We start from the raw sequence: 15,880 nt of genomic DNA, 5'->3' as shown, positions 1-15,880 counted from the left end.
CCCATTAATATTTAAGAATGAAGCACTGAAGAAACAGCTGAAAGTTTTATATGCATGGGTCAGGCGCGGAGAGTTGTAGGTCTCACAAGAGATTATCGGACAGGGAAGGACCTTTTCATTTTTTCAGGGTCCCCACGTGCTGGCGTCTGTAGGTCTTTTCTCATTGGTTAGTCCCTTTCTGCTGAGAAGGGTCCCTGTGGTCTCCTGCCTGGTGAATAGAGGCTTAGCTATGAGTGTCAGGGAGCCCAGAATTGGGGGTGAGGCGTGTGCTTTCACCCTCCCGTGTGAAAATGTGTGTTTGTCTTGTTTCCAGCCTCTTGGCCCCTCCCTTCCTCCTCCTGCCCCTGTCGCCTCCTGCTCAGAACTCCTGTGGGCGCATTCCTCCACTGACCCTCTTTCCCAAGAGGATAGTGCAGTGGTTGGTTGTGCAGGGTGGTGGAGGGATGTGAGGTAGAGTGGGGCCTCATGTAATCTTTGGCCAGCCCCCGTTTTTGGCTCTGTCTTCAGGAGTACCTGGTACGACCGTCCCCTGGCCTTGAGAGGGATCCAGCCCCTTAAGCCAGCGTCCTCTTCCCACCCCCATCCCTACTCACTTGTTTGTTTCAGCATCTCCTCTCAGTCCTTCATCACTTGCCCATGTGCTTCCCACGTTGATACATCTGATTGGATGTCATTTTCTCCCTTACTATTTTCGATCACAGGTTCATGCCATTTCTCCCCCTAGAGATGGAGCCCTGGGGCAGGGCAGAGGTAGCTGTGGGTATTTTGATTGGCCGTGTTTAACAGAACCAGCCCATCGCATACCTTGCACCCTCTAGTCTTCATTACAGTCCCTGCTGTAGGTAGAGGTACTCCCACACTGCAGATAAGGAACTGGAAGTCCCCTGCCCCCACCCAGAGGCAAGGCCCTTTGTCAGGGTCACTACTAATCAGTCACAGAGCCAAGACTTGGACCCAGGTGTGTCTCTGAAACTCACACTCTTCTGGCCCCATCACACTTCTGATTCCCCAGGGCTGCTCAAGGATCCCTTCTTAGCACACTGCACTATATCCATCAGGACCACATACCACAGGCAATCCCAAGGGGCCATGCCATTCAGCTCACAGGCCTTTTTTCCCCCTTCTTCCCTTTGTTTCCTGAAGCAATTATTTCTCTATTTCATTTAAAGACCTGGCCTCTGCAGCTGCTGCGGACAGCTTAGCGTTGTCTCAAGGTTGAAGACGAGAACCAAGCCGTGAGCTTATGAGCCATCAAACTTGAAAGATGTATTGAGGTGAAATACCACTGCAAAGCCTCCCCACCAAACCTTTTCTTTTTTTCCCCTTAAGTGCCTTTTTTCTTTCCAAAATGAAAAAAGAACCATTTGTACTATACATGCATAATAAAATCCCTCCAGCTCACACACATAAAAATCTTCGGTTCTGGCGCTGCTCAAAACAAGATTTTTTTGGTAACTGCCCACCCCACCCCAACACAGCAGACAGTATAGTCTTCCGAAGCCAAAATAATTGCGTGTCTTACAGTGATACTTTGAGTCAAAGATCAGCGTATGTGTGTGGGCTGAAACATGTGCCTTTCCTTCTCCCCTCCAGAGAAGAATCCTGTCAAATAACGTTGTTTTCATACCGAATATTTAAGTTGCAAATGTGAGCCATGTGGGCAGGGGTTTGAAATCAAGACAGCTAAACTGTGAGGTGCTTATGGAGTTCAACCATTTGCAAGAAGCATAGACTGACTTCACGGGGAAGCATGCAAGAGGCGTTGTTCTTCCCCTGTATGGTCTTGCTTTATTTTTTCCCTTCTTCCTAGCCTTCCCAAGTCTGGTATTTCCCTTGGCATTCTCCAAGATGTCCGTATAGTTATTGGCAAATGTGAAGCGCAGTGATGCGAGGCTTCCAGAAGTTTGTTGCAGCTTTTCAGCACTGAGCAAATCAGTCACTTTTGAAGGGAAAATGTGAAGGTATTGTTTGTGTTTAAAGTGTTTGTTTTTCTAAGCGCAAGTGCCTTAGCAACTGTACGTGAAGACAGGTTTATTTGAGCAGAATTTGTAGTAAACAGGGTGTGTGGTTATGACCTGGCGATGGTACACCGAAGTGTCTCATTTGCGATTTGCAGGCATGCTATAACCAGGCCGTGACCTTTCCCAGAGACAGTTTGCTGCTCCGTGTGTTTCCCAAAGATGATTCTTGCTTCAGAGGACCAGAGGTCCACCCACAGGTGTCCTAGATCTGCCCCATATAGGGTCAGGCGGGCACCCTATGGCCCACGGTGCTTTGGACTGAGCCCTGGCCTCCTAGAGGTAGGCCTTTGAGAAACAGCCCATCCAGTGTAGATCCAGGAAGCAGTTGGGCCTGGGAAGACCAGGATTTCCCCAAATCCCCCCTTTGGATTATGACTTTATTTATTTTTTCTTGGCCATACCACATGGCCTGTGGGATCTCAGTTCCCTGACCAGGGATCAGACTGGTACCCCCTGCACTGGAAGCTCAGAGTCTTAACCACTGGACTGCCAGGCAAGTCCCCTGGATCATGACTTCGGTTTTTCCTGATTCTGTTGTTTTAAGTCCAACCAGAGTCAAGTTTGGCCGCTCATCAACAACCAAAGAGATGTTTCTTACAACCAGATGTCACCTGAGGCACTCATTAAAAATGCAGATTCCCCAGGGGCTTCCCTGGTGGCTGAGTGGCAAAGAATCTACCTGCCAACGCAGGAGACACACATTCATTCTCTGATCCAGGAAGGTCCCACATGCCTAGGGGCAACTAAGCCCAAGAGTCACAGCTGTGGAGCCTGTGAGCTGCAGCTGCTGGAGCCCACGTGCCCAGAGCCCATGCTCCACAACAAGAGAAGCCACGGCTATAAGGAGCCCATGCACCACAACAAGAGAAGCCCCCGCTTGCTACAACTAGGGAAAGACTGTGCGTCAACAGAAGGCCTAGCACAGCCAAGACAAAAAAGTAAACAGTTATTTTCTAAAATGCAGATTCCCGAGTTCAGCCCTAGGCTTCACTGAAGCTGGCTGTCCAGATCCTGATGCCTGGAAATCAACCTTTCCCTCCTAGCTCCAGTGACTTCCCCGGGCATCCGGCCCCAGTCCCTGCCCCGTTCCCCTCTGCTACCCCCCTACCCCTTGCTTAGGCAAATCATATTATCCAGGACCATATGTTTTCCTTGTTGATAAGGATCACATGATGCTATTATTAAAAATACAGATTCTTGGGCCACATCCCAGAACCATTGAATCAGGATTGCGGGGGTGGAGGGGAAGGGTGACTGAGAAGCAAGGAGCGTGGAACCTAGTATGCCAGAAAACTTCAGATCCTAAGATTGCCTGCTAGAAACCATCAGAGGGAAGAAACCAAGCCCCATTTGTGCCTTTGAAAGACTTCGCATATATTAATTAAAACATAAAACCAGTGCGGGGGATTCCCTGGAGGTCCAGTGGTTAGGACTTGACACTTTCACTGTCAAGGTCCAGGTTCAATCCCTGATTGGGGAACTAAGATTCTGCAAGCCGCACAGCTCAGCAAAAAAAAAAAAAAAAAAAAAAAGGTGAATGACTGAGGATAACCCAGGTAACCAGGGTCTTTGGGCCCCTGACAAATCACATCAGAACTTCTCATAAGTTACTTTTACCTGTTTCATTTCTAACAACTTTTGAAGCTTTCTAATTCTGCTAAGTTGGAGTCAGAATATAAAATCAGTCCTTATTCTGCTGGTTAAGAAATTAGTGGTGGTGGTTTAGTCGCTGAATTGTGTCTAACACTTGCGACCCATGGATTGTAGCCTGCCAGGCTCCTGGCTTCATGGTATTTCCCAGGCAAAAATACTGGTGTGGACAGCCATTTCCTACTCCAGGGGATCTTCCCAATCCAGGGATCAAACCTGGGTTTCCCACATTGCAGGTGGATTTTTTTACCTACCGAGTGGGCCACCAGGTAAGCCCTAATTAAAAAGTTAAAGGCAACTTTCAATTTATTTTTCACTAGTTATTTCAAAAAGTTCATTTCATTTGCCTTGATTCATCAAAAGCAAGTGTTGGTTTTTATGCTTTTGAAGGAAAAAGAATTTTAACACCCATCATTTCTTGTATCATTTGAAGTTTTCAACTCCATCTATGTGTAAACCATGCGCTTCTAAGATCCAAAAACCATGTACTGTTTGTCTGTGTGGCACCTGTGTGCTGATTGATGCCTTGTGTGTTAAATGACTGCTCCGTGGAGGAGAGAAGTATATTTTATTTTACTTACTAAGTTGATTTTCTTTAACTAATACTATCACAGTTAAGCTTAACCTCTGTTTCTTTGGTGAGGCCTCTGACATGTGGTTGATTATTGGCTTATTAATTTGAAGATTTATGGCTGGGAAAATGCTGATTTTTCTTTTTATTATTTTTTTAAATGTAAAACTGAGAGACAAAACATACAATTGTATATACCTGAAAAAGAGATGTCCAGATCCCCTGTATCCTGCTGGGGAAATTTCATTGCATAAATGGGTTACTATTCGTTGATGGAAAAATTAAGTTAACTGGAATCCCCAATTCACCAATCATGCCAGTTAACTGAGGTATTAGTGTCCTGGGTAAGCTCTTAGAGCTATTAAATTAAATGGTCATGACATGAAACCTCAGAAAAGTCTCATTGTGTCTAGAAAGATTGTGTACAGGTGTTGCTAGCCTGCTTTAGAATAAGAAAAGACTTCAGTATTCTCAAAAATCATTTCCTCTCCTGAGGAAATGCACCATAGTAAAAAAAAAAAAAGCCTTCCCCAGTGCAGTAATTGCTGGCTTTCTGCTTCAAAAGAAAAAAATCCTTGAATATTATTCAAGTTACAGTTTCCATCAGGCTTTTCTGAATAGATGATAATACTTTGGTGTTTGATTAATAAATTCCAGAAAATGAACTGGAATCCCTACAGACAGAAGTTGTGGGAAACATCTAGTTGCTTAAGAACATTGTTTTTCATTTCAAAAGATGCTTACAGTTTAAGCTCAGGAAGTAAAAAGGGTATCTTCCATCTATTGGAAAAGCTCTATATTTGAGTACTTTTCTCAAATTTATACTCTGACCCTATGAAATAAAAACCCTGAGAATTCTGTTTGAAACACAAAACGTTGACTGTTGATCAAAAGGAAAAAGCCTCCCTCGTTTAACGAAAGACATTTCTAATTATCTACAGCTTCTTGTCAGAGTAAAATGTATTATTTGATGGTGGAGGGTTCAGAAGTTACTTACTACAGGCAGTCCTGAGGGCTCCACAAAATACTTTCTCTCAAATTCTGATAGCCTGGAGTCACGTTCCAGTTTAGGGGGTCTGTCACTGTGAACCCCTCTTTTTCCTATACCTGATTTCCTGGACTGCCTTATCCTCCAGCATCCCTAGCGAGGTTCTACAATAAGCATCTAAGCTCTCTCGCTTCCACCTGTGCTGGTGGGTGTCTTAGACATCCAGTAGGTACATGCGGTTCTTCGCTTGGTTACCAAAGGAAGACAGATTCATTCCCGTAAAGCCACTGTCTCATTTCACATATTTGAATTTGCAGATTCAACTCTTGGCTCTCAGAAAGGCTTGTTTCCTCTTAGAATCCCTCTTTCAGCTGGGTAGGATGCCACAGGTGAGCCAGGGAAGCTCAACTCTGCTTCTCTTGCCCAGAGAGTTTGACCAGAGGCGTGTGGAATAGAGGAGACAGCCAGCTTTCCTCTGGCTGACCTTTTGCCACGCTCTGATCAACAGCTCAGTCTAAGGATCAGGGTACACGGGGGATCGTTATAAGTTAAGAAAACAGACACCGGGAGACACTGTTTCGTTAATGAAAAAGGATGGCTTCCAATTACGTGCCTTTCCATTGAAACTTTCTTACCAGACTGTAAAACACTGTCATGTTTGGAGAAATACAAGGAGTGAATGCACGTAGCCTAGGATGTCAAAGAGGAGGGACTCTGGTAAGAAAATATCGTCAGGGACCAACCAAAGTATTATCACATGTACGAGAACGTAAAGTGAGTATCTGGAAGTTTTGGGAGAGAGGAGAGAAGAGAAAATGGGGAGGCGGTGTGGGGCTTAGCTTCTGAGAGGAGCACGAGCAGGAGACCCCAAGGGCCTTGCAGGGTGGGGTCTCTATCACCCGTCGGCTAGACCAGTACCCGAGCCCCTTACCACTCTGACAACCGCTCCAACAGGCCATGCCTGCTTCACACTTGGGATCCTTAGAGTAGATTGTTGGCTGCCTCCAAACCCCCACCAAAATTGGAAGATTTCCTCAATGGCTGGCTAGCCCAACAGACAAGTTTTATATAATCCCAGTGGAAGAAAAGCAAATACCAGGCTGTCAAAACTTGCTTGAAATAAAACCCAAAATGTCCAGAGTCAGGCTTGTGATCTTCTCCAGCCCTGCTCTTCTTTCTCTATTTGCTGATTTGATGAGCAAGACCACCAAGCACTCAGTTTTTCCAGCCAAATCCCCAGGAGTCGTTTCTGGCTTTCCCCTTGCTCTTGGCCCCCCGCGTCCAGTCCAATGCCCGTCCCTGTGGATCCCGCTTCCTGAGTGGCTCTGGAAAAGCCTCACAGGTTTCCTCCAGGTGCCTGCCATCTTCTGGGTCCCTCCTGGCATCTCCTGACCCTGTTCCCTGTCTCGCTTCCAACCCACCCTCCTCACAGAAGCCAGGGCACGCTTCGGGAAAACGTGAATTTGCTTTTAGCAACCTTTTTCCTCTTTGCCACCGTTTCTCTCTGTGGAAACCTGTCAGACCCTGTCTGCTTGGTGACAACACTCAAGGCCCTCTGTAACCTGCTCTCCTCCTTATCCCCTGCACACACATGTACACACATGTACACACATAGACACAAGCACATGTGTGCACGAGTGTGTGGACACACGTGCGTGCATGCATACAGACATACACGCACACAGCTCTGCGGCAGCAAAGGCCCAGTGGTGAGTGTTTGTGTCTCCACACTGATTGTCTTAGATGTATTTCATTTTATTCACCTCTCTAGGCCCTGGTTTCCTTATCTGCAAAATATAGGGATCTCCCTGGCAGATTCACAGTAATTGAGCTTATTCCTGAACCCCCGTTGCTGTTTTTATTATAGCTGAGTTAAATGTTTCTGCTGATTTGGAGAGAAGGGACTTGTGCCCAGTGTGGGATCTTCCCGCCCAGGCATATGAGTCTGGCTGTCTTTTTTCTTCACACTTATTCTTGAATGTCCCTTCAGTATTATGGCATTTTCAAACTATCAGTCCTGCCCATTTATTATTAAGTTCTTTGTTCTCTGTTTATTAGCTGAGTTATGAGTCAGATTTTTTCATCGTGTTTTCTGGTGGCTTGAGACCAGTTCATTAAGAAAGGGTTTGTAGCATTCTGTTTGTTAACCGCCCTCTTTACTTCAGTTCGTATAGGTTTTCTGTTGACTGTTCAGTTATCTGCAGGTTAGACGTTCTCATTTTCTGCAAGCAATAATTGTCTCCTTTAGTTCTCGAAGAGAATCCAAGGGCTAGATGTGGTTAGGCCTTGAATTCAGGTTAAGAGGAGGGTTGTCTTGAGCAGCAGAGGGTAACTGTGGACCCCTGGTGGTCCTGGAGCAGGAAGGCAGAGTTGTCCACAGTAGGTTCATCTAGAACCAGGCGACTGGCAGTGGAAGCAGAGAAGGTGGTCGGAAGGTGTGTTGCCGGTGTCCACTCGTAGGACTTGCTGTACCTCTGTACAGTCTTCAGTTCAGTCGCTCAGTCGTGTCTGACTCTGACCCCATGGACTGCAGCATGCCAGGCTTCCCTGTCCATCACCAACTCCCAGAGCTTGCTCAAACTCCTGCCAATAGAGTCGGTGATGCCATCCAACCACACATCTGTACAGTCTTAATGTTACTGCAAAGTTTTGACCATGACTGTTGAAATTGGTGAAACCCAGGTTCATATCCAAGGCCCAACACAAAAGAGCTTTGAAACCTTAGGTAAATTGCTTCACTTCTCTGAGCTTTGGGTTCCGTCACCGGCATCATCATCGTCACAATCATACTGTCGGTTTGCACGGTTGTTATGGGGCTTTGAGATGATGTACGGAAGATGGTGAGCAGAGTGCCCAGCACATGGTACACTCTCAGCTTCTCTCGTGACTACATCCTAACTTCTGGGTCGCCAGGAGGAGGCGCTCCATCAAAGCAGCTCTGATCATAGCCCCTTATTTGGCTCCTTCGCACTTACCCATGATTTGAGAGTGTCATGTTGCGTGGTAATTGGGATCTCTCTCTTATTAGCATGGAAGTTCCTTGGGGAGAGGGGTCACGTCCATCTTGACTGTTGTAGTCCCAGCCTCTGACGTCGTACCTGGCACAGGGTCGGTTAGTGATGATGGAGGATGCGTGGCTTCTCTCTGCCCAGCGTAGACCCCATCCTGACCCATGTACATCCTGCCCTCAGTGACCTTCCCCAGCTCTCATCTCCAGCCCTTCCTTCTCTCCTGGCTCCACCCTGTGCTCCAGAAAGCTCCATGATTTCTTATTGGAGACGCGTGGTTAGGGACGTTCTCCAGAGTGACAAGGACATTAACCGGAAAAGAGTTTGCTTTTCATTCACCTTCAGTCATGAAGACACTGGTCCTGATAATACCTGCAGACCCTGAGAATCTAGATTTGAAAAGGGGGTGGATGTTAAAAGGTGACTGACAAAAACCAGTTTTGTTCATGTCTGAGTTATCTCGCTGATGGCCTGAAAAGTCTGATTCCACAAGTGACAGAAAGCCTCCCTGCAGTCTTGCTGATGACCCAAAATGTTGAAACTAGAAATGTGTTCCTTCCGTCTGACTCTGTCGTTTAAAGCGCATATATCTGTAGCACGAGACACATGGTAACTAAAACTTTGTTCTTTGGGAGATCTTTTGGGCTTCCCTAGTGGCTCAGATGGTAAAGCGTCTGCCTGCAATACAGGAGACCTGGGTTCAATCCCTGGGTCAGGAAGATCCTCTGGAGAAGGAAATGGCACCCCACTGCAGTACTCTTGCCTGGAAAATCCCATGGACAGAGAAGCCTGGTAGGCTACAGTCTGTGGGGTTGCAAAGAGTCGATTATGACAGAGAGACTTCACTTTCTTTCTTTCTTTCTTTGGTTGGAAACAACACTAGAGTTACTCACATTATCATAGTAATAAGCTCAGTGGGTTTATCCTAAGGACCTGGTTACTGTTGTTAGGGAACATGGCAGACCTGGGGAGCACAGCAGACCAGGGGAACCTGCATTGCTCCCAATCCCCTGGCTTAGCTCCAGAACAAAGAAGCTGTTTGCGCAGCTCAGTCTCACGTGCTGGGCTGAGGTGGGCCAGGTGGGCTGGCTGACCTCTCTGTGTGCCCTGTCCCCATGGCTTCATGGGCAGCATCATGGGGTATAAGTGGCCACTGCCTTGGGCCACCCTCCACCAAAGCCTTGGTCTAAGCAGATCCCACTGGAAGGGGCTATTGAAATACCAGGAAACATGTCTGGTAAATGCTTAAGAAGAAGAAAAGGCAATGTTTATCATGCACTTACTGTGTTACAGATTCTGTTTCCGGGCATTTTATACAGTACTCTTATCCTCAGTTTACAGGGGAGACCAAGACAGGTAGTCACACAGACGGGAAGTGGAGTCGCCAGATTTTGAACCCAAGCAGTGTGGCTCTAGAGCCTTCCATGTCACTGACACTGTGGGTAAAGACAAGGAAATGGGGCACATAAACAGGGAAGGGTGGGGAGGGCAGAGCAACCAGGGAGAGGACCCGAGAGGGGGGAGACGGGGAGCACTGGTGGGCCCCAGTGTCATGGGGCCTCTACTGAGGAGTGACGGGGGAAGTCAGTGCTGAGGGAAGAGACCCCCGCGATGCTTGTGGGTAAGAGTGGGCTATAGTGAGAAGGACACCCCTGGGGTCTGGGTCAGCCACTCAGCCCTTATATGCTGGAGTAAGAGGAGGTCTGATCATCAGAAGCTGAAGAAGTGAACCACTGATTGTAGTAGTTAAGGGATGAAGATTTGGGTGGTTCCTGACCCAGGGACCTTGAAAATAAATTGTTGTGCTTTAGAGGGACTTTGTCTAAACAATGTGGATCTTACCCATAAATTTGGTTGCTTTCCCTTTGGGCATTTACTGATAGAAGTGACGAACAAAAGTCAAGCTGGTGTCAGAGCCCTTCTAGAACGTTGGTCAAGACCTTCATTGCCACCCTGTCCAGCAAACGGGTGATATGTCTGAACAGGAATGCATGTCTGTCCTATAACAAAACCCAGTTAGGCTGAAAAGCAAAATGGGAGAATGGCGAAGTGACATCCATTGGTAAGTTGGACAATTTTAATGAAAAAAGTTACTCACTTGCCTGATTTTCTGGTACCAGAGTCTCACATGCAGTCAGTCACTCATAGTCATTTCCCCAGAAGCAAGGTGAGACCGTGGTGATGGACGTATGGGCTGTAAGTCAGTTGCTCCGATCTTCCATTTGATACCTGAATTCATCCTGGCCAGAAGAACAGCATCCCATATCCAGAAAACTGCTCAAGGGGACCACTTGGAGCCAATGGCAGAGGCTGCCCCAAGACCCACAGGCCTGGAGCCACTGCCTTGAAGTCCAGGCCCGGTAACCCCTGCCAGCTCCGGGGCAAGGATGACCCGCCGAGATTTCCAGAGTGAGATTCGGCCTGAGCGGGGCCTCGCCAGAGCAGAGGCTTCAGGCCAGTAACGCAGCTAGCCAACAGCCTGTGCTGGCCTCCGTGTCTGTTTAAATAAAACTCGAAATTGCCAGCAAGCTCTTAAGCCAGAGTCTGTCTCTGTGAGGAAAAGTCAGACTGTATACACCTGCCTAGCACCACGCAGCGTGACCCAGGAGGAGTTCTGGTCTCTCCCACCACCCCACCAGGAGCAACGGCATCTGCAGAGAGACCTCTGGCTGTGTGTGGCCTGGTTTGGTCCTCGCTGGTGGGGAGAAGGGGCACCCTGAGGGTGGCCACCAGAGTCAGCACCCAGTGCCCAGGCCCCCTTCGTCACACTGCCTGCCCAGGCCCGGCCCCACCCCCCCATCAGGGCTTGTACACAGACACACCCACTACCACACTCACACATTGGAGCCTGTAGAGGGGTTGCTGGTTAGCAGAGACTGGAGCTCGGGGGTGTGGGAAGGGGGACTGCTCCCTCTCTGTTCCAAGATGACCTTTTTTAGACCCAGAAGGGGAAACTGGGCTCCAGTCGCCTTTATCCGAGGCACTCACAGAGTGCTTCCCACGTATCTCGTTTATCCTCACGACACCCCTGAGAGGTACGTTTGTTTGAGATTTCTACACAGTTATGATTATGCCTATAGACTGGAGTTCCTGACTCCGCGTCATTCTAAACCCAGAGTCTCATCTCATCTCACTTTTCCTAACACAGCTAAACCCTTCAGGGAATGAAACGTCTCAGGCCTTAGCCCAGCCAAAGGGTGATTTCCACCCCCCCTGCCCTTTCCTTCTTTTTTCTGTTGTTGTTAAGTTTGATTTATTACTTTGCCTTCTAGCCAGGCTCGATGGATGGTCAGAATATTATAAATAATGTGGATTGAAAAGATTGTGCTGAAATGTTTATTGCATTCTTAGAAAGAGAACAGGAGATGGCGTGGAGAGCGTGGCCGTGGGGAAGGAGGGGCGTGGGGGGTGGGGGAGGCAAGTCTCACCCCGAGGCCATGTCGGTGGGTGCATAAAAGACAGCACTCGAAAAGGAAGGCTCATATATTGCAGCCCCACAATCAAGAATGCAGGAGTGTTCCAGCGGGTGTAAAGAATATACTTCAAGAATGCCAGGACCATAAGGAACTAATCATTAGCCATCCCCCCTCTTGTTTCCCCACCCACGGTGCTTGAAGGAGACGGCTAAAGGAGCGGCCACCATGCTTTATGACCAGCTCCCCAGCATCCTGGCTTTGGGGCACCCTCTGGGATGGGGCGGCTGTGTGTGTGTGTGTGTGTGTGTGTGTGCGCGCGCGTGAGCAAGTGCCTCCTTTGACTGACTCAGCACCCAGTGCTTTAGCATCATGAATCTCTATTCTTTGGGTACACCACTAGAAATACACATGTTCTCCAGGATCAGCACCCCCACACAATACACGGTGTGGGAAATAAATGTCACGTTGGCCCACTGGCAATCAGTGGTCACCTGTGAAGCTGGAATCACACCAGGCTCTTCTTCCTCTCTCAGGGCCTTCCTTCTGGAAGGAAGAAGGGTCAAAGCTCCTTAGCAACTAAGGCCACCTGGGTCAATCTGATGCTTGATAGAAAAGTCTGGCAACCCAGTGGAGATGGTTCTCTGTTGTTCAGTCATGTCCGACTCTTTGTGACCCTGTGGACTGTAGCACGCCAGGCTCCTCTGTCCTCCATCCTCTCCCAGAGTTTGGTCAAATTCATGTGTGTTGAGGCATTGCTACTGGCCAACCATCTCTCAACCATCTCTCAGAGGATTCTGCCCCACCTTCTCCTTTTCCCTTCAATCTTTCTTAGTCTTTCCCAGCATCAGGGTCTTTTCCAGTGAGTCAGCTCTTCACATCAGGTGGCCAAAGGATTGGAGTTTCGGCATCAGCATCAGTCCTTCCAATGAATAGTCAGGGTTGATTTCCTTTAGGATTGACTGATGTGATCTCCTTGCAGTCTAGGGGACTCTCAAGTATCTTCTCCAACACCACAATTTGAAAGCCTCCATTCTTCATCACTCAGCCTTCTTTATGGCCCAACTCTCACATCTGTACATGACTACTAGAAAAACCACAGCATTGGTTCTTTGAATCGTTCTCTGTTCTAAGCAGGGGTCGTCTTTGGGCCACTCTAGCTGTTGGTTTGGTCCTGCAGAGCTCAGAACATAGCTCTCTCAGTCAAGAGGAAAGGAGCCCGAGGTGATATTGGTGTGGGGCTGGGGGCAGGTGGGACTGGTGTGTCAGATACAGCCTGCTCGCCTTCTCACTGTGTGTATCATCAGCTTGGACAGTGACTTTCTTCCTGGCTGGGGACCCCAAGCGTCGTCTATCTAGTACCCAGAGAAAGCCGTGGCCGCTCTTATGCTGTTAACAGATTTTATTTGATCTTGTGATGTGGAGAACCACCAGCGAGCTTTGATCCTGACCTCTAACCCAGTGGTTCTCAAACGTAAGCGCCAAAAGAATCACGAGCAGGGCTTGTTAACACCCAGCTTCCAGGAGGCCCCTCCATCCCCAGAGACCCGGACTCAGCAGGCATGAGTGGGGCCCTTGAAGCTGCATTTCTAGCCAGCTCTCGGGCGATGCTCCTGAGACCACAGCATGAGTAGTACCGCTCTGAACACAAGAATAGCGTTGGTAGCATCAGGTAGTTTCTGGTAATGACCTTCTCAGGAATATCAGCAAATGGCAACTGAATAAAAAATTCCAGGGAATGAAGGAAATGTGAACAGGAACTGTTCAATGTGATACAAAGAGGGTCCCCTTGGCTGAAAATTCTGAGCCTGAATTGTGTGTTAAAAAGAAGCCCATGAGCATCTGGTAAAATCCTAGCATTTCACCAAAATATAACTGTTCATTTACCTGAAAGATACACAGAATCTGTTCTTTCCTAGGATTTGATACCAGGTCACTAACCAGTAATGGGCAATGTATTGATTTTGAATTTGGCAACACCAACTTACTTTACCTGTACCCCCTTATAGATTTTTTTAGAGCCAATATTTTATGATAACCTCTTTTATTGACAGTTTATGCTCTTTCATACTGTTCATGGGGTTCTCAAGGCAAGAATACTGAAGTGGTTTGTCATTCCCTTCTCCAGGGGACCACATTTTGTCAGAACTCTCCACCATGACCCATCCATCTTGGGTGGCCTTATACGGCATGGCTCATAGTTCCATTGAGTTAGACAAGGCTGTGGTCCACGTGATCGGTTTGATTAGTTGTGAGAGTTGGACTGTAAAGAAAGCTGAGTGCCGAAGAATTAATGCTTTTGAACTGTGGTGTTGGAGGAGACTTGAGAGTCCCTGCGACTGCACGGAGATCAACCCAGGCAATTGTAAAGGAATTGGTCCTGAGCATTCATCGGAAGGACTGATGCTGAAGCTGAAGCTCCAATATTTTGGCCACCTGATACAAAGAACAGACTCATTGGAAAAGACCTTGATGCTGGGAAAGATTGAAGGCAGGAGGAGAACGGGACGACAGAGGATGAGATGGTTAGATGGCATCACCAACTCGATGGACATGAGTTTGAGCAAGCTTCTGCAGTTGGTGATGGACAGGGAAGCCTGGCGTGCTGCAGTCCATGGGGTCACAAAGAGTCAGACACAGCTGAGCAACTGAGCTGAACTGATGCTCTTGCATGTGTTCACTCATTTATTTCAGCATACATCGATCCCTTATTATGCGCCAAGTGCTGTTCTAGCAGTTAAAATATCCACACGAACCACTGCCAAGTTATAATGCATTTGAAATCCATACTGTTGTTGTTTAGTCAGTAAGTCCTGTCCCTCTCTTTCACAACCCTGTGGGCTGTAGCCAGCCAGGCTCCTCTGTCCATGTGATTTCCCAGGCAGGAATATTGGAGTGGGTTGCCATTTCCTTCTCCAGGGGATCCTCCCAACCCAGGAATCCAACCTGTCTCCTGCACTGGCAGGCAGATCCTTTACCCCTGAGCCAGCAGGGAAGCCCGAAATCCATTCTACTGTCTCTTAATATCCCAAACGGTATTGGAATCTCAACAATGCGGTGCTATTTAATCAGCCAAAACAAAAATATGTATGTGTCGAGCAGATATTAAGTGACATCTATCCTGGTCACCTGTGGATAACATGTTGGAGACACAGACACGGAAACACAAGGTCTGTCCTCTCAAAGAATTTTCCGGCCATTAGGGAGGTAAAGCCTGAACCCAGTCTCATTAATTTCCCCAAGTGTTAAGTCAATTTCTCTAATGCGGGTGTTCGGTATGCAGAAGCCACCCAGAAAAAGTGGTTCAGAGACCGCCTTGGGCACAGGGGAGGAGTTGTCCCTGGGGGAAGGAATGTTTTTGAGCTGAGGCCCCAAGCCAGTGTTGGGGTGCTGGCTGTAGCAGTTGGCAGGGGGCTCCAAATTGGTGCAAACAGCCCCTGCCAAGGTGCCAAGGTGTGAGAGAGGGTGCATGTTGAGTGAGAGGCCGGGGTGGGAAAGCTGGATTATTTCTTTGGGACTGTGTCAGAATTCCACTTTTTGTATTTTGCTTTGAAATGATTTCTGAAATATCTGACAGACCATTTTTTCATGTAAGCCAACAGATATTTCAAAGCCAAACCTGACATCCTGAAATCGTCTCGACTTTTTTTCAGGGGAGTAGAGGAGGAGACATTAATGACATCACTTTAATATTATCCTCAGACACCTGTATCATCTGCCCTCATAGCTCACATCTGAAAGGCAGACTTTCCATGTGTTTTGCACAGCGTGTCAGAGGCAAACACCCATCATCAGCTTCAACACACTCGTAATGTGTGACCCCTAACACCCTGTGGCCATCAGCGTGCCTTTCTGCCACTGTACTTTTGTGGTCTCTTTAAGTCCCTTACACACTGACCACCTTCAGAGGAAGGAGGAGGACGAGGACTTCTTCCCGGGTTGCCTTATCCTTGAAAGTTCCTTGGTCCACGTGTTGTAGGCCAGCACTGCAGGCTGGTCCTTTGGTTGGGCTGGTTCCCCGTCTTTGAACTCTGCTGAGGGAATCCCTGAGCTTCAGAGACTTCTGTTCACTTCTTCTTGCCAGTAGAATCCTTGCTCAACAGTTGCTAGGCTACTGCATCCTAGAGCATCTGATTGGGGATCTCACCCGTTTGGGTATTTTTTTTTTCAGTCAGCTCACTGGTGACATCATTGACCCTGAGCACCTGTCAGAGCCACACTGGGGCCAG

At 47.9% G+C, this 15,880-nt stretch overlaps 1 protein-coding gene and 1 non-coding gene across 3 annotated transcripts in view; both read left to right on the top strand.

Moving 5' to 3' along the window:
* STX8 (syntaxin 8) overlaps window positions 1-15,880 on the top strand; it is a 200,609-nt gene that overhangs the window by 168,963 nt on the left and 15,766 nt on the right. The gene's annotated exons all lie outside the window — the stretch shown is intronic.
* Window positions 3,430-3,501, top strand: TRNAE-UUC (transfer RNA glutamic acid (anticodon UUC)). Its single transcript has one exon. It is a non-coding gene; the product is annotated as a tRNA-Glu (tRNA).

Source organism: Ovis canadensis, chromosome 11 (genome assembly GCF_042477335.2).
Source record: "Ovis canadensis isolate MfBH-ARS-UI-01 breed Bighorn chromosome 11, ARS-UI_OviCan_v2, whole genome shotgun sequence".
NCBI classification, from domain to species: Eukaryota; Metazoa; Chordata; class Mammalia; order Artiodactyla; family Bovidae; genus Ovis; species Ovis canadensis.
Note: the sequence above shows the minus strand (reverse complement) of the source record. Positions and strands in the feature narration are given on the sequence as shown.